The 23,808-nt window shown below is 30.9% G+C and overlaps 1 protein-coding gene across 1 annotated transcript in view; it reads left to right on the forward strand.

The window, feature by feature from the left end:
• The window catches only part of LOC123656332 (G-protein coupled receptor Mth-like), a 40,097-nt gene that overhangs the window by 6,152 nt on the left and 10,137 nt on the right, over window positions 1–23,808 (forward strand). The gene's annotated exons all lie outside the window — the stretch shown is intronic.

Consider the following 23,808-nt stretch of genomic DNA (forward strand, 5'->3'; position numbering starts at 1 on the left):
TTTATTAATATATTAAATTGACCTTCAAAAGTTCACTTCAAAATCCACATATTATGTAATAATTTCATTTATTACTCTGTAAAATATATTTAATAATTTTAATCGAATATCTAGTATCAGATCATACTTGTGGTGTATCAAACTTTAACTTAATTTATTTTAAACTTACAAATACACAAAATGATGCATATAAAATAATGAAACCCAGACAATGTCAAAATCTTGTTTAAAGCAATTAAAGCTAAAATAGCAATCTCGTCCAGATGATCTTTGGCCAAAAGACTTGAAGAAAATAAAGCGGAAAGAATCCCTTACCAATAAGAAAAACAGTTACATCTATATATATACCCTTAGCTTATAGCAACCAAGTAACAAAGCAACCAAAAAGAAACTCACCACATAACTACATACACACACAACTCACTCACCTGGCCAGAGATTTTTTTAGACAACTCTTTCACATTTTCTTTAAATATAGTAACCTAAATATAAAATAATTTTCATACCTTAAAAAGATAGGTGAAGTTCGTTTCTACTTCGGATCTTCCACTATATTATTGTATAATTAATACGCTGCTAGTGTAACAGCTAGTTGCTGTTACCACTAAGCCTGTCTTTATTGCCCTACTATAACATAATACTTTAAATCTGTCTATCTCATCATTACATCTATCTTTCCTTCCATTTCAACAAAATATCAACGAAATGAACATTTTTGTTTTTGTTTGTAACATCAAATAATGTCAGTTGGATTTGGTATTGGTTAAGTATCTTGTGTTCAAGCATTTACACTTTTTTATTGTATATTCGTATTAATGTATTTTATTATTTTGATTGTATGTAATATACAATGTTTATTGCTTACTTTACTTTTATTTCTACCTGCACTGACTATTTATCACTGTAGGTGGACTGGTAGAGATGTCTTTCAGAGATATGTTTTCCTTGCCAATTTCCAATGGCATTACAGTTTGTATAAAAATTTTAAAGTGCAATAAATATATATATTTGAAATAGTTACGAAAGTCGACGTTAATTTTTCGATGACAGTTATAATATTTTAAAAATTTTTAATATTATCTTTTTATTTTATATTCCGGATGTAGGAATTCAATTAAAAAAAAAAGTGTATTTGCAAATGTTGATTGCGTGAATAAAAATGTCACGATATGTTAAAATTCTTTTAACTTTGCTAAGTAAATGAAAATAGGATACGAAATGGAAATTCGTGACGCCTTGTTTATCTGTATAATTCAGTAACTAGCGCGAATCAATAAAAAATGTCTACTTTTTGTGTTTGAATATATATATAAGATCAAGGACACGTTTTATAAGCGCTTAAAAAACAAGTAGCCAAAAGGCTAATCACCAAAGTAATGAGTAAAATTAAAATACAAACAAAATCAATTACTTGTTTTATTAATTCTTGCTCTGAACTAAAATTAGATATGAGCTAACGTATTCGGCGTAATGATTTGCATTTCATTGTTTTAATATATATTCTTTGTACAATTACAATACTAACACGTACTGAATATTAACATAGTATTCTACTAAAAAAACTGTTGATATGAGAAGTCAAAAACTTCCTGTATTCATTCATTTTAGTTTAATAGCTTTAAATAGTCCAGAGGTAGCACAGATAATTTCGCTAATATCACGAATGAAAGAAAATACGTAAATTTGGAATTTAATGTAGGAGCTATTGAGTTAATAACCTTTAAAACATAGAATTAGATAGATATTATAATTGAAAATAGAATACACACAATTACATATGTTACATGAAGAAAATCAAATGATTATTATTCATATAGAAAATATCAAAAACTACTAAACACAAGCATTAACAATGTATAATTAATAATGTAGTCGACTTTGAACATTAAATAAGTTTAGAAATGACATACGCAGTAGGTATTATAAACTATGCATGTACAAGTTTCTTTGTTATTCGTCTAAGACGTGATTTATATTATGACTGACAATACAGAATTTGATTAATAGTTTATTTTAAAAGAGATATTGCTGAGTTACTTGCTTATTCTAAGCTGAATCTACATTCTGAATCTGTGGTAAAAATATAATCAAATTATTACCAACTAATGTAAAGTATATTTGCTCGAAACCGACTTCAATTAAATCGACATGTAATACTTTGAGGTAGACGAAAAAGTAGTCAAGTAAATACGCGTTATCGAAGATTACTCGAAAAGTATTAAAATAAGAATCATCAAAGGCTCCCAGTAATAAGTTCTGAGTAATATACTTAAAAAAATACAGTCAAATTGAGAACCTCCACCTTTTTTTGAAGACGGTTAAAAATAACGATTCAAAGTTGCTTTTGAAGTCTACTATGATAAAGCTAATTTTTGATTTGATTTGAATAACATTTCTAAGCGAGATCTTATAACTTATAAGAGATCGGACGATAGTACTGCTTAGTATTTGTTAATAATTGATACAAATGATAGCAAAATACACAGGTCGCGTGTTGTTCAAAATGTACTAAATTAATTGCGAGCAATTAATTAAAAATCCACATGACATGCAATAAAACCACACAATGCGTGTTAAACAACGTTTCCTACATCATTTACATGATTGTTATCATTCAACTGGGAGAATTTTTTACGAATGTCCTTGGTATGAATTCCAGAACTAAAACTGTCATTTAAATATATTTATTTATGACTAGCTAACAGTCACGACTTTATGTGTATTTCTTATTACATTAGCAGTGTATTTTATACGCAGAAGTAAAATGACTAAAAATATATACAACTTTAAATGGTTGTGCTTATAAATCGTCTTTTTAACCACTTTACAAAAAAGATAGAAATTTTTAATTTGATTGTATTTTTTAATTTTTTTAAATATTATTAATTATATATTAAATTGTGATCTAACCATTACTTTTCGAGTTATATCTAATAATGCGTATTTACTCACTCCTAATTTTATTTTTTATTTTTAGTTAATTTTTTTTTTTATTTTCTTATGATACAACATTAATAAATACATACAACCCTACATTTTCAACCTTCTACAATCAATCCCTATATTTAGTTTGTTAAATATAAACTTTAATTTTTTGGCAAGATTTTTATTTTTATTTTGTCATGACTTAGAATTAAAAAAAATATATTACTCTTAATTTTCCACCTCTCTACGATCACCCCTATTTTTCCATCGCAATTTTTATTTAATAATTTCCTTTAACTATATGATTAATATTAATTTTTTTCTCAATTTAATTTAATCTCTTGCCTTCGCCAGTCGATAACTATCAATCGATCAGTTATCCCCGCTAGATGTCTACCGTTGTCACATCTATTCCAGCAAACATTACGAGTAGGGATGAGAATGAAGCCGGTCTCCTGTCTTACTCACTATACCGTTTTCGGCCATATTTTTTTTTGGTTTCATTTGTGTAGCGATCGTAGCTGTGACTGTTATACGTATTATTTTAATTATTCTGTGCACTAAATAAAATATACTTTCATTGTCTACAACGCTTTCGATCATAAGTAAATCCCCGCACACTTATATAGTAGATAGTTTATTGGCAAAACAACGTTTGCCGGGTCAGCTAGTTGTATATAAAAATCAGTGTTAGTGTCTGTGTCAACATGCAATCTAGCAATCCGCTAACCACTGCTCCACTGCGCAGCGTGGTGAATTAAGCTCGAATCTTTCACTTACATGAAGAAAGAGTCCTATATCCAGCAGTGGGATATTACAAGCTGGATTGTTTCGTTGCGATATATACATACGCGTTTTTTCGCGTCGCGTGCTCAACAGAAACCAGTGTAGGTACTCTGTAAACAAAGACTCATTTTTAGATCGTGAGAACTCAGAAGCATAAAATTTTATTTAAATACTGGCTGCCAGGACAGACTTTGGTCTGGGAAAAGTTAATAGTACATCTTTGTACATCTTTTATTTTGTAATTACTACTGTTTGTTTATATTTTGGTGTACAATAAAGAATATATTATTATTATTATTATTATTATAGTAAATATAATTTTACTTTTTTTTTGTATGAAAGCCTTAAGGAACATACAAAAAAAAAAGCTGAATTGGTCCAGCCATTCTCGAGTTATGCGCTTAGCAACATTCATTTTTATTTATATAGTCTAGACGCTGTGCATGATTTCACCCGCTCAAGAATTTACAGTGTTTCAATTTGCTTAGACTATTATTTTTTCTTCTTCTTTCCTCATATTATTGGCGTACCTACAGTGAGGCAAGATGGGCCATTTGCTCCTGAACTTGAAGCTAATAATAGAATTTTTTGATTTATAATTTAAATTTTAAAGTAGCCCAAACGTTCGCTAGTTTGTATTAAAATGTTTAGTTAGTGACGGTAGAAAACATAATTTTATAATTTTTAATTTTCTATGATGTAGGTACTTATTGAGTTTTTATACAATTGTGTATTATCACCAATTCACTTAGATATCACGTTACGAATCCCCATACATAACCATTTCATAGACGTATGATTTACGTATGTTTTAATAACGTTAGCTATGTTTTTATTACTAGTTAAAACAAAATCCAAATGCTAATATTTTCATCAAAAGAGACTAGTTAGATGCCGAGACAACCAATTTTAACAAATTATTTATATTATTATAGTAACATTTCTTAACTACGTCAACACTCCCTTCAGCCTGTCGCAGTCCACTGCAGGACAAAAGCCTCCATAAGTTCGCTCCGAAAATGGCGTGAACTCATGTGTGTTGCCCATAATCACCACGCTGGGCAGGCGGGTTGGTGACCGTTAACTACGTAATAATACAAAATAAGAATAAAATTTACATTTTAATTTTCTTAATTTATTTATAACAATTAAAATTATTACTTCAAAAAATCAATTCTTTATCGTAATAAATGTTCCCCATTTGAATGCGGATTTGATCTTAAATGTTTATTTCGAATTCCATTTGTATATGAATATGTATAACTATTTAATAAGGATTAAATCTCCCTAATTTTCAATATCACATAATCTCAAATCATATTTTCTAAGTAATTTTTTTTGCACGTTTAAAGTGCTATGTTTATTGTTCTTGTGGGAAATAGATGTCATTGAGCTCACGGTCGTATCAGACTCATAAAGCCGAAATTTATTAATGCCTACCCACGCCAAGCAGTTGCAGTAGTCGGATTTTCAGGAGCAGGGTTAAATGAAACAAACTTCTCGACTATGTAATAAAAATATTTTAATTTAATAACGAGCGTGGCTATAAGTATGTATCTGTTCTTGTAAACGTGCAGCTATTATTAGTTGTACACAGTATATATAGTATGTTATATAGTATAGTATGTTATTTGTTGTACACATACAATCCATAAAAACTAAATTTGATATGCTTAAAAATAATTAATAAATAAATTAATAAACGCTTCACACTCAACGGATCCCCCAGTAGGATTTTCTGCTGTGGGGGGGGGGGGGATCCGGAAACATACACAACGTCCAGACCACGACTAACATTTATATTATCGATACAAATGTCTGTCGTGTGCGGGAATCGAACCCGCGATCGCCAGCGCAACAGCCAGTGCTATTACCGCTGCGCTAACGCGTCATAAAATAAACACTATAAATTAAGAAATGAATTGACTACCCAGTTGACATAATTTGTAATGAACAATATTTGGTTGCGGGTTCGATCCACGCACACGAAAAACATATATATTGGCCATACAGATGCTAGCCGTGGTCTGGGTATTTTTGCAGTCCTTGTGGGTCTCCCCACCGTACCTCGGAGAGAACGTTAAGCCTTCGGTATCATGTACACCTGATAGCGATCGCTACTTATAGTAGGGAATATATATACCAACCCGCATTGGAGCAGCGTGTTGCATTAAGCTCTCCTACATAGGGGAAAGAGTCCCATTCCCAACAGTGGGATATTACAGGCTAAAGCGTATGCGTAGTGTATAATATTTAGAGGTTTACATCAACATTGAAGAATATATATAGGTATATTTATTTTTTTCAACATCATTCTAAGCTCTACCAAATTATTGGTAAATTTTAGTTCTAATAAGTAGTATAACGTCACTGTAACATCTTTCATCATCTATTCCTAGATTAGGTGTTGACTAAGCCTTCCTAAGACGTAAATAACATTTTAAAATTGTACCAGATCTTGAAACAAACACATTTTTAAGCTTTATAATATTAGCATCAATTATTTTTAGTAATTTTTATTTAGATTGATTGTGAAACAAACAATTTCTATCGTAGTCACTAATAACAGAATCTAGAATTTTCTTTAAAAGGGCTGTAATAGAGAAACTTGCTAGCACGTATGAATAATCTACACAGTTATCTTATACTTACCCCACTACCTTATACCCACTATCTACTGCTTCTATCTTCGAGGATTCTAATTCGCACACCAATCGTTTGTTTACTTCCTAACTGCAGTTTCTATTTTGTGTCCTATACCCAAAGGTTGTCTGGAAGAGATCGCTCTTTCAGCGATAAGACCGCCTTTGTACATCTTTCATTTTATGTTTTTTTCTCTGTTATTTCTTTTAATGGTTACAATAAAGAGTATTATTATTATCTACTTATCCATACCCATATCCAATTACATACAAATACACAGGCATACACACTCACAAAATTACACATACACATCTATACATTATTGACCATGGATATTTTACATTTTATATATTTCTCATTTTTATTGTTACTGTGTTTTACTGCCTCAACTCAACTTTGTCTACCTTAACTTGGCCTCGTTCTCCTCTTAGGAGAAGGGTCGGAGTCTAATCCACCACACTGCTTCACTCTCCACTATGAGTCGGTGAATTCTACTATGTGTAGCGATCGCTATAATAGACACTTGGTTTATGATAGCAACCGGGAACGTGCTCTCCGAGGCACGGTAAGGAGATCCACAAGGACATACCCCCATATCGAAAACTCAGAGGGATCAATCAAATGTCGATCCCGAGCGGTAATCGAATCCGCGACTACCGGTGCTTAGAGGCTACATGACACAAATATACCAGAGCATTTGTCATATATATTAAGTCATATCTCTTTATCGACATGTTAATCTGTATCTTCCGACTGTCTGGCGCCTTATACGTATAAATTGACAAGTGCTAACAATTAAATTAATGAAACAATATAAAACTGAAAACAATTAATTGTTACACTTATTATAAAAGGTTTTTTGTTGAAAAATATAATTCCTAGTTCTGTTTTATTTTTGTTCGCTATCATTTAAAATTTCTATAATACGAAAATTATATTTATGATAGATTAAATGGCAAAAATGATATATCTATACAAATAAATGGAGAGAAGACTTTTTTGTTCGATTATACTGCGAAAACTACTGAACCGATCGGGAGAATATAGAATACCAGAGAATGCAGATATGTTTCGGAGAAGGTTTTTGTATACGATATGTTGGTGATTACTTATTGTGTATAAATAAATGTGGACGGACAGAGGTCGCAACTATTACACTATAAGGTGATTAAAATTAATTTAGTAATTTTTAATACAATAAGTATGATATATTTATTATACACTAATTTTATATTCCTCCCATTCAAAAGCTTTTATTCGATATAGGAGCATTGATATCTACGATTATTAAATCTTGCAAATGTATTGATTTTTTTAAAGTGTATATGAAATTTTCATATCTGCAACTTATATCATTGTCTCCAAATAAATATTAATTTTCTTTCTTTTATTAGATAAAAGTAATGCAAAACCGTGAAATGTTTTATCCGCAGGTTGTATAATTATGTCTTATGATCTGTGAAACTAGACCCTTTACTTATTTACTAACGGAATTACATATCAAAAGTATTTTAGTAGTGACAGTTATTTTAGCAGTAATTTACGGTCTCATCACACTCCGTTCAAACAAGCCTATTAATATAGATATTATATTTATTTATATCAGAATCGTATTGTGTCTGCCCTTCACCCACTTACCCGCTTACCGAGTAGACTGACCGTTTTCCTGAATAATAATACTATGTTAATTTCTATAAAACGAAGGAATTATTAAAGTGCATATAATTATACAAGATTGTTTATCTCTCATCGTGAAGGTTACAAAATGAATAAACTTGGGCTCTGTAAACAAAGAAACGACATTTAGAATTTATTATTTGAGATGTAGTCCTCCACGATTCCTAGTAATATTTAAATGAATTGCAAAACATCGCTTTGATGTCGCCACTATTTTTAACTCCACAGATATTTAGTCATATGTTGTTCATTTCGAATATTTATTAAAATTTTACAGCCAGCATTAAGCGTAACAAATTTCATAATAAAATTAAATATTATAGTATTTTATATATAAACTGGAGTCAAATGCATTATTATTATAAAACTATTATCGTGTTTACATATATTATTTTTATTTCAAAGTATGTTGTTTCTACTGTATTTCAGCATTATAAGAATATAACTCACGTAAATAATATACGGAGAAACGTATCTCATTTTGTACAAGCAGATATAACAAACTGTAATCATCATCAGTTCAGTCTATTGCAGTCCACTGCTGGATATAGGCCTCCCCAAGTTCGCGCCATACATCCCGGTTTTGCGCAATCCTCATCCAACCCACATCGGCAAAACTGTAAAGTATGATGCAATTTTTATCATTAATAATCATAATAATAATTTATTAAAAATAATTAAATTAAATAAATATATTGAATGTATAATCGTTATACTTACTACTACTGATTGATTTTATGGTACAAAATCAGAATCGCGATTACACATAGGATATGAGAGGAATATGCGTCATCATTCTCGTCAATAATCCACGTGGAATTGATTTATTATCATTCATACATTATTATATAAATATTAACAAAAATTTACAACAGTAACAATTTAGTAACAGTACTTACAACTTTTATTTTCAAACTGTGTTGTAATTACTCGTAAATACATTAAATCAAGTAGCTTCGAATGAGGGCATATAGGTACAATAATTAATGATGCCTCGCACTCGATGACATACCGTAATTTATATTACAATATGAAATTAAATAATTTAGTGTGACTAAATAGGCAAATGACCTTGTACACATGTTTGAAATATGATTTTTAGATTTTTCTTGAACTTATTTCAAGTTGTAAGTAATTATGGGTACAGAAAATTAATAAATAAAAAGTGAACTTTATTTGTAGCGATATCTTTAAGCACTTTGTTAGCAGCAACAATTTTTGGTTGAGATCACATATAAAAGACGTATTTCCATAACCACTAATTTCTGTACAAATTATCTTTGTATAGATTGGTATTAGTAGGATTACGTAACCAATTCATCATTTAAGGATGTAAGAACCATCTAAGAACAAGTTTTGCGGATGTCGACTTCAAATGGTACTTCAAGGGAAGGCCTGCAATAAACCTTAGCTAACCCACTAACGCCCGGTTTCCGAAAGGCTGATCAAAGCAGAAATTAACAAATCATCTGTCAAATCTCTTGTTAAGCATGAAATGAGTTGCTAAAAGCATGGTTAACTACTTAATTTAATCATACTGTCAGTTGACATAACTGTCAAATTTGACTCTGAAATCGTATGTTAACCGCCATTTTGGGTTTCTGAAACGCGAATTAAGCTATAATCATTGATCAAACGTCTGTCAAATACCGGTCAACTAATCGGTGTATATCGGCGAATTAACTTAAGGAAAACAATTATTTTCTACGTGAAACTACATTTTGGTTCTTTAAAGGTATGTAAAACATATTTATAACCGAGTTTTATATATGTAATGTATGTTTTATCTTATAATAGATCATACTACGATCTACATTTTGATCTTGATAAACTAAAATTTTTTGTTCTTTGTTGTAGCTTACACAGATGTATATTATTATTACGAAGAAGATACTGGTCAAAGTTCAATAATAAATAAAAACACTTCAGTTTCGGTCATCTCTATTATTGACACATTTTAATTGTTAAGTTTTAAATTTGATTACTAACAATATATAAATAATAGGGAATTTAAAAGAAAAGGTCATAAAAATATATATCTAAATATACATTTATAGGAACTATTAAAAAAATACTTATAATTACTTAATAACTAAAATTTGAAACAAGCTATTATAATTATAATTACTTTATCATATTTTCATCTTACTATTTTCTACTAAACTAATGGTTTTTTTTAAATCAGTCTACAATATTCTGATAATTTAATTTTTTTTTTCTAAAGATGCTCTTCGTCTTATTTTCATGATATTGTTTTTTTTAAATAATAATAAATAAATAAATATCTTATAACATACATTTTTTATAAATATACAAAGAAATAATAGATATATAAACATATAAATACAAATATTACACCCAGACTCAGACGGGAATCGAACCCGCAACCCGCGGAACAGAAAGCAGGGCCACTACAAACTGTGCCAATGGGCTAGTCAGTTATTGTTTTTAGGAACTATTTCCATTTATTTTATCTTCCTTAGATGTTTATATGATGCTTTATTAGATGTTTGAGTATTATCATATGTATTAAATAACATCACAACTAACAGTTTCTGTAGGTTTTGATACATCACAAATATATAAAATAATATTTAATTATGTTACATGACCACATGTTACAAACCGAATGTCAAATCAAACTAATCGAGGACTAGCTAATTTTGCTGTGAATGACGTTTCAGCAACTCCAATTGATTTGACATCCGTTTTAAATCTAACAGCCGATTAGTAGACCTATACTTTGACAAACGTTTCAGAAACCGGGCGGTCTAATATTTTGTTAGTAGTTTTTTTTAATATTATTGTACTTTACATTATAATGGAATTAATTGGATTGTAATGGAACGAAAAGTTGAAAAAATGCGCAAAATATTTAAAAAAAGTCAGTAAAGACAACCAATTTTTTAACTCTAAGTTTGGGTAAGTTCGAGAGAATAAAGATCGAATAATCGGCTTGCATGCGATGATGCGACTTAAGTACCAGCATAGTTAATAAGAATTAGAACAAAATAAAATATAGGTATAATACTGCATTCGAGTCAGAAAAATCAAGTTTTGGAGTTTCTTAATATTAGATCTCATCTCAGATATTCATTAGCACAAGTTAAACTGACTTAAATATTATCTTAAAAGTTTACTACTTATGCTTACTACTCATTCGTTGATAAGAGTGCTTTTCCTTTTTAAATATATTTTAAACGACCTTATTTATTTCGTAAGTATTTTAAAATAATGTTCCTAAGTGGTTCAGTAAGTTCGACAGTAGGTTAGTAAGAGTGGTTAAGCGTTAAACATACACTTAAAATACTTTTAAATACGGATTCGGTCAAGGCTATATGAATATGTTATCAGATGTTGTGAAATGATCATTAGCAAACAACTAACAGGACATTTTTGCGCGTTCACGTCCCCGTAAATGTTTGAAGCATCGTGTATTAGAGGATGTATTATTTTAAGCTGTAAAACTGGAAAGACGATAGAATTTTCGTTCATTCATTAGTTTAAATGGCTTTGAAAGCTTTAGTAAATTATTTAATATCACGTCGGATCTAGCTTACAAGAAACAGAATTAGAGAAAAAGCAAGAGAGCCCCATAGAGTTAGAGACAGGTCATAGAAACTAGATTAGAAACTTCAGACTAGCAAGCAACATTATGTTTTGTTATGGTTAGCTTAGCTTTATTACGGTTAGCTAAGAAAATATCATTAAGGAGTTCTGAGAGAAATAGATCTGCCCACTGGAATAGTGTAGCACTCTGATTCTTCTTTTTGATAAAAGCAGCAGTATTCGACATAGGATTATTGCAATTAAGCAACATGTAATTAATAGGAGGTCACACTGATTAATAACAATGTAAGTTTATACATCTCTTGATAATTACCTACGACAGTACAGGTGCTGACAAATTTAATAATGCTTTAATTTTTTAATTCTAATTATTAATTAATTAATCGCTTTTCGTAGGTATTTGGTTTGTGCGTTGACATATACTATTGTTGATATTGATCATGAAGACATTGGTAGTTTTATTAGGCAGTACTCCCTATGGTTTCATTTAAGCCTATTAACACACACGTTTTGTGTTATACTTGTACTACAAGATTTTTTTTAAATAGAATTTTAAAGTCAAATAGCGTTTCATCGAGTAACTTTGTTATTTCATAACAATTAGGGGAGCGAGGGGCTTGTTGTAACATTTTTCATGAAAACTAATATATCTTGAAATCTATTGATTATATTGCTACTGAATAAAGATGGATGGATGCTGTAACTCTTCCTCTACCCAATAAAGTAAAAATAATACCATAACTATTATTCATTATTTTATAATCAATTATTTTCTAGAAGAAGTGCGGTGTTAAAACTTACCTCGTGCTTGGGGCAAGTTGTAACATCTACCGGGGCAAGTAGTAACGACAAAAAAAAAAACGACACTAATACCTGTAATCATTTATTCTTTGTTTATTTTTAACAAAATTGACACCTTTTTAAAGTAGGTATTGTGTAATTCTTATCAAAAATCAACTCAAATAGACTTTTAAGTAATCAACGCCTAAAAATTAAATAATTAACTGTTTTATGTTCTTAAGCACTACTTATAATCATCATTGCACTTTTATATCAGAGTAAGTAATTAAATTATTTATATGTAAGGTATGCTTCGTAATTATCTCTTTTTAATATCTATCTAACAAAGTATTGTACTTATATAAGAAACAAAATTTGGTAGGTTTCATTATAATTAAATTCAGTCTTCATCTGAGCAACAATTAATACAAATAAAAGAAATAGTGTCTCCTGTAACACATCCTACATGTGCCCACATCTTACAAATGATACACTCTACCCAATCTTCTTTATTTGAATCTGTGTAAGCTTCACCACATACCAGACAATATGTATCTATAAAGAAAGACGTGACATAATCCAAAAGTCTGACTAGCTTTCCGAATACTGCATTTTTTTCTAAAACTTCAGCTGCCGCTAACTTGTACACTTCTTTTATACACCCTCATTCTAGAAGAAAGGAAAAAAAGTAGGTATCTACGTCATAACAAGCCTGGAATTTTGTTACAACTAGCCCCGGGATTTTGTTACAACTAACCCCATGGTATGATTTTTAACATTTATCAACATAACTATTTAAACAATTTAGCAACCTTAAAAACTGTTACACATTATCAAAGATAGATAAATTTTAATGTAAATAAGATATAGAAAGTCTGAAATTAGTCGATATTAATAATGCAAACCAAAAGTTTACGACAGTACAATTTCATATTACCTGGCAAAAATGATGCGCATGCACAATTCCGCTCACTGCGCCGACTGGTGGGACACTGGCTATGGCAACATGATGCAGCGCGGTTTATAGGTTAAATCGAGTCAAAGAAATGCGTTGATAAAGTTTAAGATCCTAGTGAAAAGGGCCTGTTACTACTTACCCCTGTTACAACAAGCCCCTCGCTCCCCTACCACAGTGTCTGATTAATTTTTTTTTTATTTAAAACTCAATTGTTAATTGTCAACATACACTTGTCCATTTTTTAAATCTTAATTCATTTATTGTTGACTAACATAATTATGTTATTCGAAATTAAACATAATATCTTGGTTAAAATAACATTATTTTTGACACCACTATTGCCATCTCGTAATACGGAGGTGTACTACATTACCATTGTAGTGTATCGTATCTAAACTTTCTTTAACCAGCGAGATCTACATTTTTCAGCCTAAAAGAGACTTTTTGTAATTTAGGGAACGGTACACTAACGAAATAGATTATACTTTTAACTTAAAACATAAGGGTATGGTTCTGAACTTAATTAATTATAACACTTATTAAATATACATTAATCAGACACGAACAATGACAATCGCTGACTAAATTGTAAGAGACAAAAAACCAATGTGTTTTAAACCATACGACTGAAGTAAAACTTCTATAGCAATAGGCCTACACTGTGTCTTAGATATACGAAACGAAACTGGCTATGAGAGACAGAGAGAAATAATGTATGCTCGCACTTCTCTCTTATGCTCCGTTCGCCTCGCTATATCACACTTTTTGTAAAACCCCCGTCACGCCTTCACTAGCTTACTCCCCAAGTCAAGCTTGTGTAAAGAGGTTTTACTTCAATAAATGGTTTCTTAAAACTGTTAAATTTAATTAAGTTAATTCCTGATTAAAGGACCTTAATACATTAAGCTGAATTATAGTTACCAAGGCATGGTTCGTCAATACTCATCATACCCATAATATGTATAATTGTATACTTATATTTTGTTTAGTGAATATTGAAAATCCGTTTTCGAAATAGACTTAAAACTATATAGATATATCATAAATATAATAATCATCATCATCATCATTACAGCCTATACAGTCCACTGCTGGACATAGGCCTCCACAAGTTTACGCCAAAAATAACGTGAACTCATGTGTTTTGCCCATAGTCACCACGCTGGGCAGGCGGGTTGGTGACCGCAGTACTGGCTTTGTCGCACCGAAGACGCTGCTGCCCGTCTTCGGTCTGTGTAATTCCAGCCAGCAGTTGGATGGTTATCCCGCCATCGGTCGGCTTCTTAAGTTCCAAGGTGGTTGTGGAACCTTGTTATCCCTTAGTCGCCTCTTACGACACCCACGGGCCATATAATAATAATTGTTTAAAATTCCTTTTAAATATCAATAATGCGTTGAATAAAATACACATTGAATATTAACGTCCCGGATTTGAATAATATGTGGCGTTAATTGATTACTATGATAAGATGAACTGCATCAATAATTTAACTTAATTTGTATGTAGGTATAATTATTGTAAGTTGTTTTGATTTATAAGTGACAGCTAATATAATGCACTGCAAATGTACTTTAGAGTTACATTTAAATGACGTTTAAAAAAAAAATTATCTACTTACGTAGCTAGTAATTTATAGATAAAGCTTCAAAATTGACTAAGCTGAATTAGTCTTTTATAGTCTCAAATCTTGGCCAAAGACTTCATATAAAAGGCTCGTCCGAGAAACTCACGACCGAGATAATGTTGGAAGTCTATCAGACAATATCTTCTTCATTTACTTTGGCTCCCTGTAGGATTTGCAAATATCTGAGTGAAGCTTAGTTTACGTTATCAGACAATATGTATTTCTGAAACAAGGTGACACATTGCGACACCGAGGTGAAACATGACATGAAAATTCATACTCGCCTCAAGCCCACATTACTCGCATTGTAGTGCTAAGCATCAGCGCTAGATGTCCCTATGTGTCACTATTTATTATTTAGCTATTTTAGCAACTTCACATTAAATGGACGTTCTCGATTCAACTGTATTTTTCTTATAATTTTAAAACAAAAAGATAAAACTGAAGTAGTAAATGTCTAGTAATGTTAACTTTAGGGCACTTGTCGTAATTTAACAGAAATTATAAAGAAGGGTTAGAGAGCCAAATCCCTTGCGCTGCTCTACTGCATGTTAGATGAGTCCTTGTCTCAGTTTTATTTAAATAATAAAAAATCCAAATCAAACAACAATTTGGAAAAGTAAGACAACTTTTACAGTCGATACGTAACACATTAAGAATTATAATTTTTATTTTATGTAGCCACACATTAGTTTTATAAAGCCTACAATCGTTGTAATACGTCAGCTATTTACTAATTACCGTATAGTAATTTGTGTAATGTATGATGTCTTGACTAATTACTGTGTATATATGTCATAACACATTTGTTTCACATCACTCATGACTTTATTTAGTATACAATCAAACAATTATCCAATAATTAATAGCTGTTTTTTATTATCACTAATAGCCGCTCTAAGAAGCAGCACTCCATATGTTGTAATAATGACCACAATTGAGATATCAATATTTAAAGTAAAAATAACAAAATCCAATTAAATTTAAGGAACTAAATAGAAAATGAAGTATACAATATGTATATACCCTATATACTTAAATATACTTATATATCATAGTTTCTACACTTTGAATTCCTAAAAAGAACTAAATAATGTGGAATACACACGAGCAGCCTTACTGTGATACAATAAATTCAATTTTTTTTCTACTATTATTTTTAAAATATAACTATGTTATATCACCGACTTTCTATAACTGACAATCCTTATCGGCGTTTTTTCGGCCGTTTCGAAGGAATATGGTAACTAACATTGTGACACGAGAATTTTATATACAATAAGATTATATTAATGATAATATAACCACTAGTTAGTTATTTGATAAAATACTGAAAAATTCTATTGAATATAATTTGTCCAACAGCCTTTTTTATGCTTGTAGAATGGCAAATAAGTGTTTATTACACTTAAAAGCTAGCAAACAAGCCTCCTGCCCCTAACGCTCCTCAGGAACTCTGACTATCACCACGGGTATCAACACAGGTACACAACAGTACTGAAGAGTAGCATTATTTTTAATGTCAAAAAGATTGAGGTAATTCTTTATTTGGGCTACTTCATATTTTGAGCAAGAAATTTCTTGCAGTGCCCTACTTCCATAAATAATTCCTTAAATATGTCGTATTTAGTATGCCCCTAAATACTTTTTTTTCTTATTTATTTATTTACCGATATAATACGCATTGGAAATCTTTAAATTGTGAACGGATACAAAGCTTACATTTTTAATTTTACTTTTTACGTCTGTCCCAAACCGGTTGCGAGTGGGGGCTTTACACTCGATCGTCTGGTGCGTCTTTTGAAGGAATATCCCAACCCATTCGTTCGCTTTTGTTTAATAATTTTGTCCGAATCATAATTTTACGGTTATTAACATAAAACTGATTCTATTGTTAAAAAAATAATATATATATATATAGAGTCTATATAAAGCTATGCTTTATAATATTAGTATGGAATATATGGAACATATAATTGAAATCAATATAATTTAAATAAATAATTCACACACTTCAAATGTATTTGTCGACAGATGAAACCAATTAAAACATATGTTTTCAGCACAAAACAATTGAGTTGGTAATAAATTAATTGAATACTAGCTGTGCCCGCGATTTCTTCCGCGTGGAATTTAACAAAAAAAGCTATTGTTCAGTTCGCAGAGTTATAAAATAAATAAATTTCTAAAATAAAAGTAGCCTAAGTTACTCCTTATTACATCAATTATCTGCCAGTTGAAGTCCCGTCAAAATCGGTCCAGCCGTTTCAGAGATTAGCCGGAACGGAAAAATTGTAAAAAATGTGTTTTTGGTATATGTACCGTGTATACTTCCATATACATTTAGTACAAAGCGGTTATTTTAATATTATAAACAGACACTCCAATTTTAATTATTTGTATAGATTTAAGTGACATTGGCAGTGACATACAAAACATCGCGGTAACTTAAGGAGAAACACGTGTATATATTTTTTTAAATATATGAGTACAATGAGAGGTAGTCTCAAGTTGATATTTCATTCTGATAGCCAGGTGGTTAGTTTAAGAATACTTATTCTATTTATATAATAAAAATTAGCTGGCACTCAACGGCCCCCATTAGGATTACTTATCAGAGGTCCGGCAGGAAACATCTCTATGGGCAGTACAAACGTTTACCATATGCAGGGATTAAAGCCATAAGGCAGTGTTGTGACCGTTGCGCCTTTCGTTGTTATTTAGTCTTATAATTAGAAGTTTTACTACTATATATAGAAAATATTCTACTATAAATATGGAGCAGCCCGACTGGGAACGTACCTCAACCTTAGATAAGACCATAGCTAAATAGTACTGCTTTCAATCAGTGTCGTGTTCATGTGGTGAGTAAGGTGGCTAGAGGTTCTGAGGAGGTTCGGGGGTAAGATAGTCAGCGCACTTGCGATGCTTCTGATGTTGCAGGCGCCTATAGGCAGTAGCAACCGCTTAACATAAAGTGCGCCACTTGTTCGCCACTCTAGTCGTATAAATAAAACTGGAACAATTTGGAAAAAAAATGAAACTGATAATATTGACAAACAAAAAAACATTCTTTGAAAAAATTTCTACATACAGTATCTAAGACCCGATGGATAGTGAGTAATTAGTCATTGTCTGAGTATTCCTTATGAATATTTCCAGTAAAATTAGTTTAAGTATTTAAGGCTCGGACAATTCATCACATTCATAGAAATGCTTAATAAATATTTTAAAAAATATATAATTTATTGTCATTGATGTCTTATTTCCTATGGTTCCATGGTGGACAAGGAAAACAAAGCTGTGGATATCACAACATTGTCTTGGTATTTTGGACCGCTGTGACGAGTGTCGTGTGGCTACGGCATCAAAGAATATAGGCCCCACCTCTCTTCCCGTGTTCTTCGTAAGAGGCAACTAAGGGATAACACAATTTCACTACCACCTTGGAAATTAAAAAGCCGCCCGATGACGAGATAACCATCCAACTGCTGGCTTTGAAATACATAAGCCGAAGACGGGCAGCAGCGTCTTAGGTGCGACAAAGCAAGCTCTGCGGTCACCAACCCGCCTGCCCAGGGTGGTGACTTTGGGCAACACACATGAGTTCGCACCATTTTTGGCGCGAACTTGTGGAGGCCTATGTCCAGCAGTGGACTGCCATAGGCTGAAATGATGATGATGAGGATGATGAATGATTTTGGACCGGGCAATTTCACTTGTGCTTTTAATAAAATTGATTTCTATAATAGCAGCAAAATATCACAACAATCGAAAAATCTATAATCTGTAATCGCCACACTGACAGAATCTGAGAGTGTGGCGGTTGCTTCAGTGTGGTGAAATAAGTTGGTGTTAAGTAAATGCTACCCAAAGATAACAACAATACTCCACACTGGTACTAAAACTAAACGAAACAAACTGTGAGGTGCTGTTCAGCAGTTCAGAATTACAACTTTAGTTGGGCAATTATTTTATCTTAGATTCAATGTGCTTCGTAAAGTCAGTGTAGCACATACCATAAGCCTAATGATCACTTTGTAGTGTAAACCCTAATTACTTAGTAGTATGCGAAGTGCTAACTTTGATTAATCTTCGTCCCCGTCAGACACTCCTTTAGGAGTCGAGTTGATCTCGAAAGTTAATAAAAATATAAAATTAATATTAAAAACTAACAGTTTTTATAATGTTGTTAAAAGTAAGAGACGAAATATTACGGACAATTTTGTTGACATGAATTACTAACCTGTTATGGTTAAAATAAATAAATAAATAAATAAATAAATAAATAGGTCAATATCAAAGTACTATAACATTGTATCATAATCATCGTAATAGTAATAATTAGGACATTACCCAATTATAACTTTTTATTAAATTATATTCGCAACGAATAGAATAATTTAAATATTGTTCTAGAAATTCTATAAGGACTAATGGAACCTAACGTCAGTAATAGTGAAGTTCTCGAGATAATAACACGTCTTACGTCATTAGTGGTGTAATAGAAATCAATTACCATAAATTTTTTTAGTTAATATTAAGTGTTCGGTGATAAAAAGTGTGCGTGTTGCGTTTAAAAATTATTTTTACATGTATTTAGATATTTAAGTATTTAATTCTCTTATTACACCTGTGGTATAAATAAAATTTGTCAAAGAAATAATATAAATGTAATTAAAAATTAGTTTACAAAATGTCTAGGCCATTTGTTCTGACCTGTCTTTCTCGTGGTAAATTGGTCTCGAGAATGGTAAAAATTGATAACAAAAAGCTAAAGCGATATATGTAAATACGCTATAAGCTATAAAAAATTAAGGTCGATTTCTTATCTATCGAGAATAAAATCAACTTAACGCGACAATTGTTAAAATTAGCCGCGAAATAATTTTATAACAAAAACGTTTGTTACAAAGATATATATCCTTTATGTTTCTCATTCATTAGAAAAATAAAATGCATCAAATTAGTGTAAGATGATATCATAACACAAATTAAAGTTTTTTCGTAAAATACTTGGTTTTCTCATGACTATTATATGTATATTAAGAGCACGGTTGAGTAAATCCGTAATAATTGTGTTTGCTGGCAAAAAACCGACTTCAATAACATCAACAAGTAATACAACGTAAATGGACGAAAAAAAAGTAACAAACGCAATAGTCGCTACTACGATTTTTGAAGATTGCCCTCGATTTCTTTAGGATGCCATCGTCATATCCTGGTTTCCTTATCATGGTATTACTCTTGGGATATTCCCTTTCTAGCAAATATATATACGGTCGAATTGAGAAACCTCCTCATTTTTGAATTCGGTTAAAATCATATAATCATATTATTTAGTCTGGAAAGAACTAGTAGCAAAATGTATTTTAATTCCTGTAGTCATACAAATACAAGATAACCTATAAATTTGATATATTTTAATTTATTATATTAATTGAATTAAATAATGAAATAAAATGAATAAATTTGATAACAAAATTTTACTTAGCATTTGAAATAGATCGATCGAGTCTGTAACAGTCTCACGTTCCGTTTCTGGTCAAATATCTTTATATAAACTTAAGATTTAAACTAAATCTTTGACAGCATCTCATTTGCGCGTTCTCGAGTTTCTTACTTAAGCTTCAGCCTGTAATATCCCACTACTGGGCATAGGCCTCTTTCCCCATGTAGGAGAAAGATCAGAGCTTAATCCACCACGCTGCTCCAATGCGGGTTGGCGCTACACACCCCAGTGAGGTCAGAAGTTAGGGACAGCAATTGTAGTTCTCTTCGTGTTTGAAACGTCCATAGGGCATCCACTTACGTAGTCGTATTTTTTGTATTGATTTAAGTCTAGCTCCAGAGATTTTAATCAAAACTTTCCAAAAATACTTGAATAAACATTTGTAGAATAAGAAAAGTGTTAGCTGTGATTCAAACCAGATCGAAAAATGTTTATATTCCTGTAATTTAAACATATTTCCAAACTACGCTGACTGTTATTTACTATGAAATTAATTCAGATTTCAGTCAAACGAATAATGATTATTTTTTATAAAAGTTGACTTATCTTTAGTTTTTAGAGTATCTAACTAATTTTTATATCTTAACAAACTTTTTAAAGATAAATAAATTTAATAAATTTTACTAAACAAGTTCTAATAATGACATCAGTATCAAGAAAGTTTTCGTTTTTTTTATTTGTTTACAATTTGTTTCAGTTAAGTCGTTTTGTTTTATTGGAACGAAGTTTTGAAACGAAGTTTCTTACGGCAGGCTTGACATTTGGCTGGGCAAGTGAACTGAAAAAAATGTGATACTAAAACCGTAAAAACATATAACGGAAGTGACGTAATATCAGTCACACGTCTGTATAATATGACGTTTGTAAAACTAAAATATTACTAATAAACTTATTTTAAATTATTTATGTAATTTTATAATGTCGATAAAAATAAATAAAGACATGTGTTTTTTATTTCACTTAATAGTTTGAATTATTATTATTACTATTTTGTTTGATTTATTTTATTTTGCGGTATTTGTTATTTTCTAAAATACTAAATTTCCTAAATACTTTTATGTACTTAATTAAAAGCCAATCAAAAAAATTAAAAAAAAATCAAGAATTAGAAAATATATATAAAATTCAACATTTTTTTTTCCAAACTGTGTTGCTTTTAATACTATCCGAAGGAACTTCGTTGCTACCTGGTGTCCCATGACACCACATATGTTTTTTTATTAATTTCACAAGTTATTTCCTTCTATCAATCAAATTAGAGACAGTATATTCGAATACATATAATAAAATAGACTATACAAATTTTAACTGTTACACAATAAGAAAATAATTTTGAGAGACATTCACATGTGCATGTCATTCAAAACTTTTTCATACTTAGGAATATGGATTAGTTTACAGTACAGTTTATACAACAAAAAATATAGTTGAAAAAATATATTTATAGCGGTTTTAAGTTATTTTTTTTGCAAAATACACAAGTTGAAGTATATAAGTAATAAAACCACTGCATAGGCATTTCTATACACATAACCGCGCGAGTTTTGTTAATTTTTAGATCCTATTTCTTAAGCGTAAACAATAAATGATGTGGAGAGTACTGATTTTTTCTCTGATGTTTATAAAGTCTAATAGTGCATTAAAAAGATGTGACACAATTCAAAACTTGGAAAATGTTGATGGCAATACATATCGACGGTCTGAATATTTCGGAAAGAATGGAAATATAACAGCTTGCGAATGCCAAGCTGGAATATGCATCCTAAAATGCTGTGCCCCTGGTAAGGGATACGATTGGAAACAGAAGTCGTGTGTACTAACAGCAGAACCATTTAGATTTCAATCAAACGAATATTTAAAAGTGCCAAGTAAAACTATATCGGATAGTTTTCAAGTAAATTACCATAAGCCACAGTGTAATAAGAATGAGATACGCGTACATTTAGGCCACCTTCTCTATCAAAAAAACGAAATAAGATCTGTAAGTTTATTATATTATTATATTTTTTTATATTTGTTATAAAGAAATGTAGTTTATATTCTTCTTTCAATAATGATAAATCTAAAATATTCTAAAACTAAGCTTCTTTTAGAAATACGAATGATCCGGAACTGTTTCATAGATATCTAAAATTTTATTTATAGAATCGAAAAGATCATATATAGCAAGTAAAATAATAAGGAGTCGTAAAAATTCTCAATTGAGCTGAAGTCTTCAAGGCTGAGGTTATTCATCCAAAAGCCCAAAGTTTCCAACTGTTGGGTTGTTGTGATACTCAGATTTTGTCTTGGCTGATCATCAGAAGATCTAATACGCCAGTTGTGACCAAGTTTTTTTTTTTTCATTTGAATGTCAAAAAATAACTGAAATATTGCCAAACTTTCGAAAACCAAAACTAGTCTATATGAAAAAAATACAACTAGATTGAACAGCTATATTCCATCTTTTTATTGCTATTCTTTTGTAACTGTAGCGTAGTTTAGTAGCTGTAGTTTATTGTTTATATTTAAATGTTGAAATAAAATCTGGGGTAATATCTGATCAATAAATCTGTGTTGAGTAGGTTCCACATAATGCAACACCCTAAATCTTTAATAAATTTTATCGAAGTATATCAAGACATATTTTACTATAAATTTAGAGCAAAATATGTATTCTTAACTGAGGTAGGGCACGGCAGGAAATTTTCTGCTCAAAATGTGCAGCAGCTCGACTGAGGCAGTACCTCGATCTTACAGAAGATCACAGCTAAATAATACTGTTTTCAAGCAGTGTTGAGTTCCTGTTGGTGAGTAAGGTGACCAGAGCTCCCGGGGGGGATTGGAGATAGGGTCAGCAACGCGCTTGCGATGCTTCTAGTATTCCAGTCGTCTATAAGCTACAGTAATCGGTTACCATCTGTTGAGCCGTACGTTTGTTTGCCAACCTAGTTATACATATAAAAAAGCAGCCCGACTGATGTAGTCGTATGAAAAAATTCGAATTATATTTTTCGGCTCAGTACTATGAGTAATTATTATTGTACCTAGGAGGTTGATATTGTCTTGAATATTTATCTTTTAATAGAAAGTCATGATGAGTATAACTAATGCGTATGTCTTAACTTTTAGGCAGCATTATGATTACAACCCATTATGAAACTCTTTCTCTATATAATTACAAAAGATACGCATATAAGTACACACAGTATTTATAAACTTTCTTCACATAATTTACCGTCATTGGTATTTAAAAAGTTAAAAACTACAAATCCGTTGTGTACTATAAGATCAATTAATTACTTTTGGGTTAGAATTCGTTTTGAATTCTGTTCTTTTACGTTATTTTCTTC

The sequence above is a fragment of the Melitaea cinxia genome, chromosome 9, assembly GCF_905220565.1.
Source record: "Melitaea cinxia chromosome 9, ilMelCinx1.1, whole genome shotgun sequence".
Lineage (NCBI taxonomy): Eukaryota > Metazoa > Arthropoda > Insecta > Lepidoptera > Nymphalidae > Melitaea > Melitaea cinxia.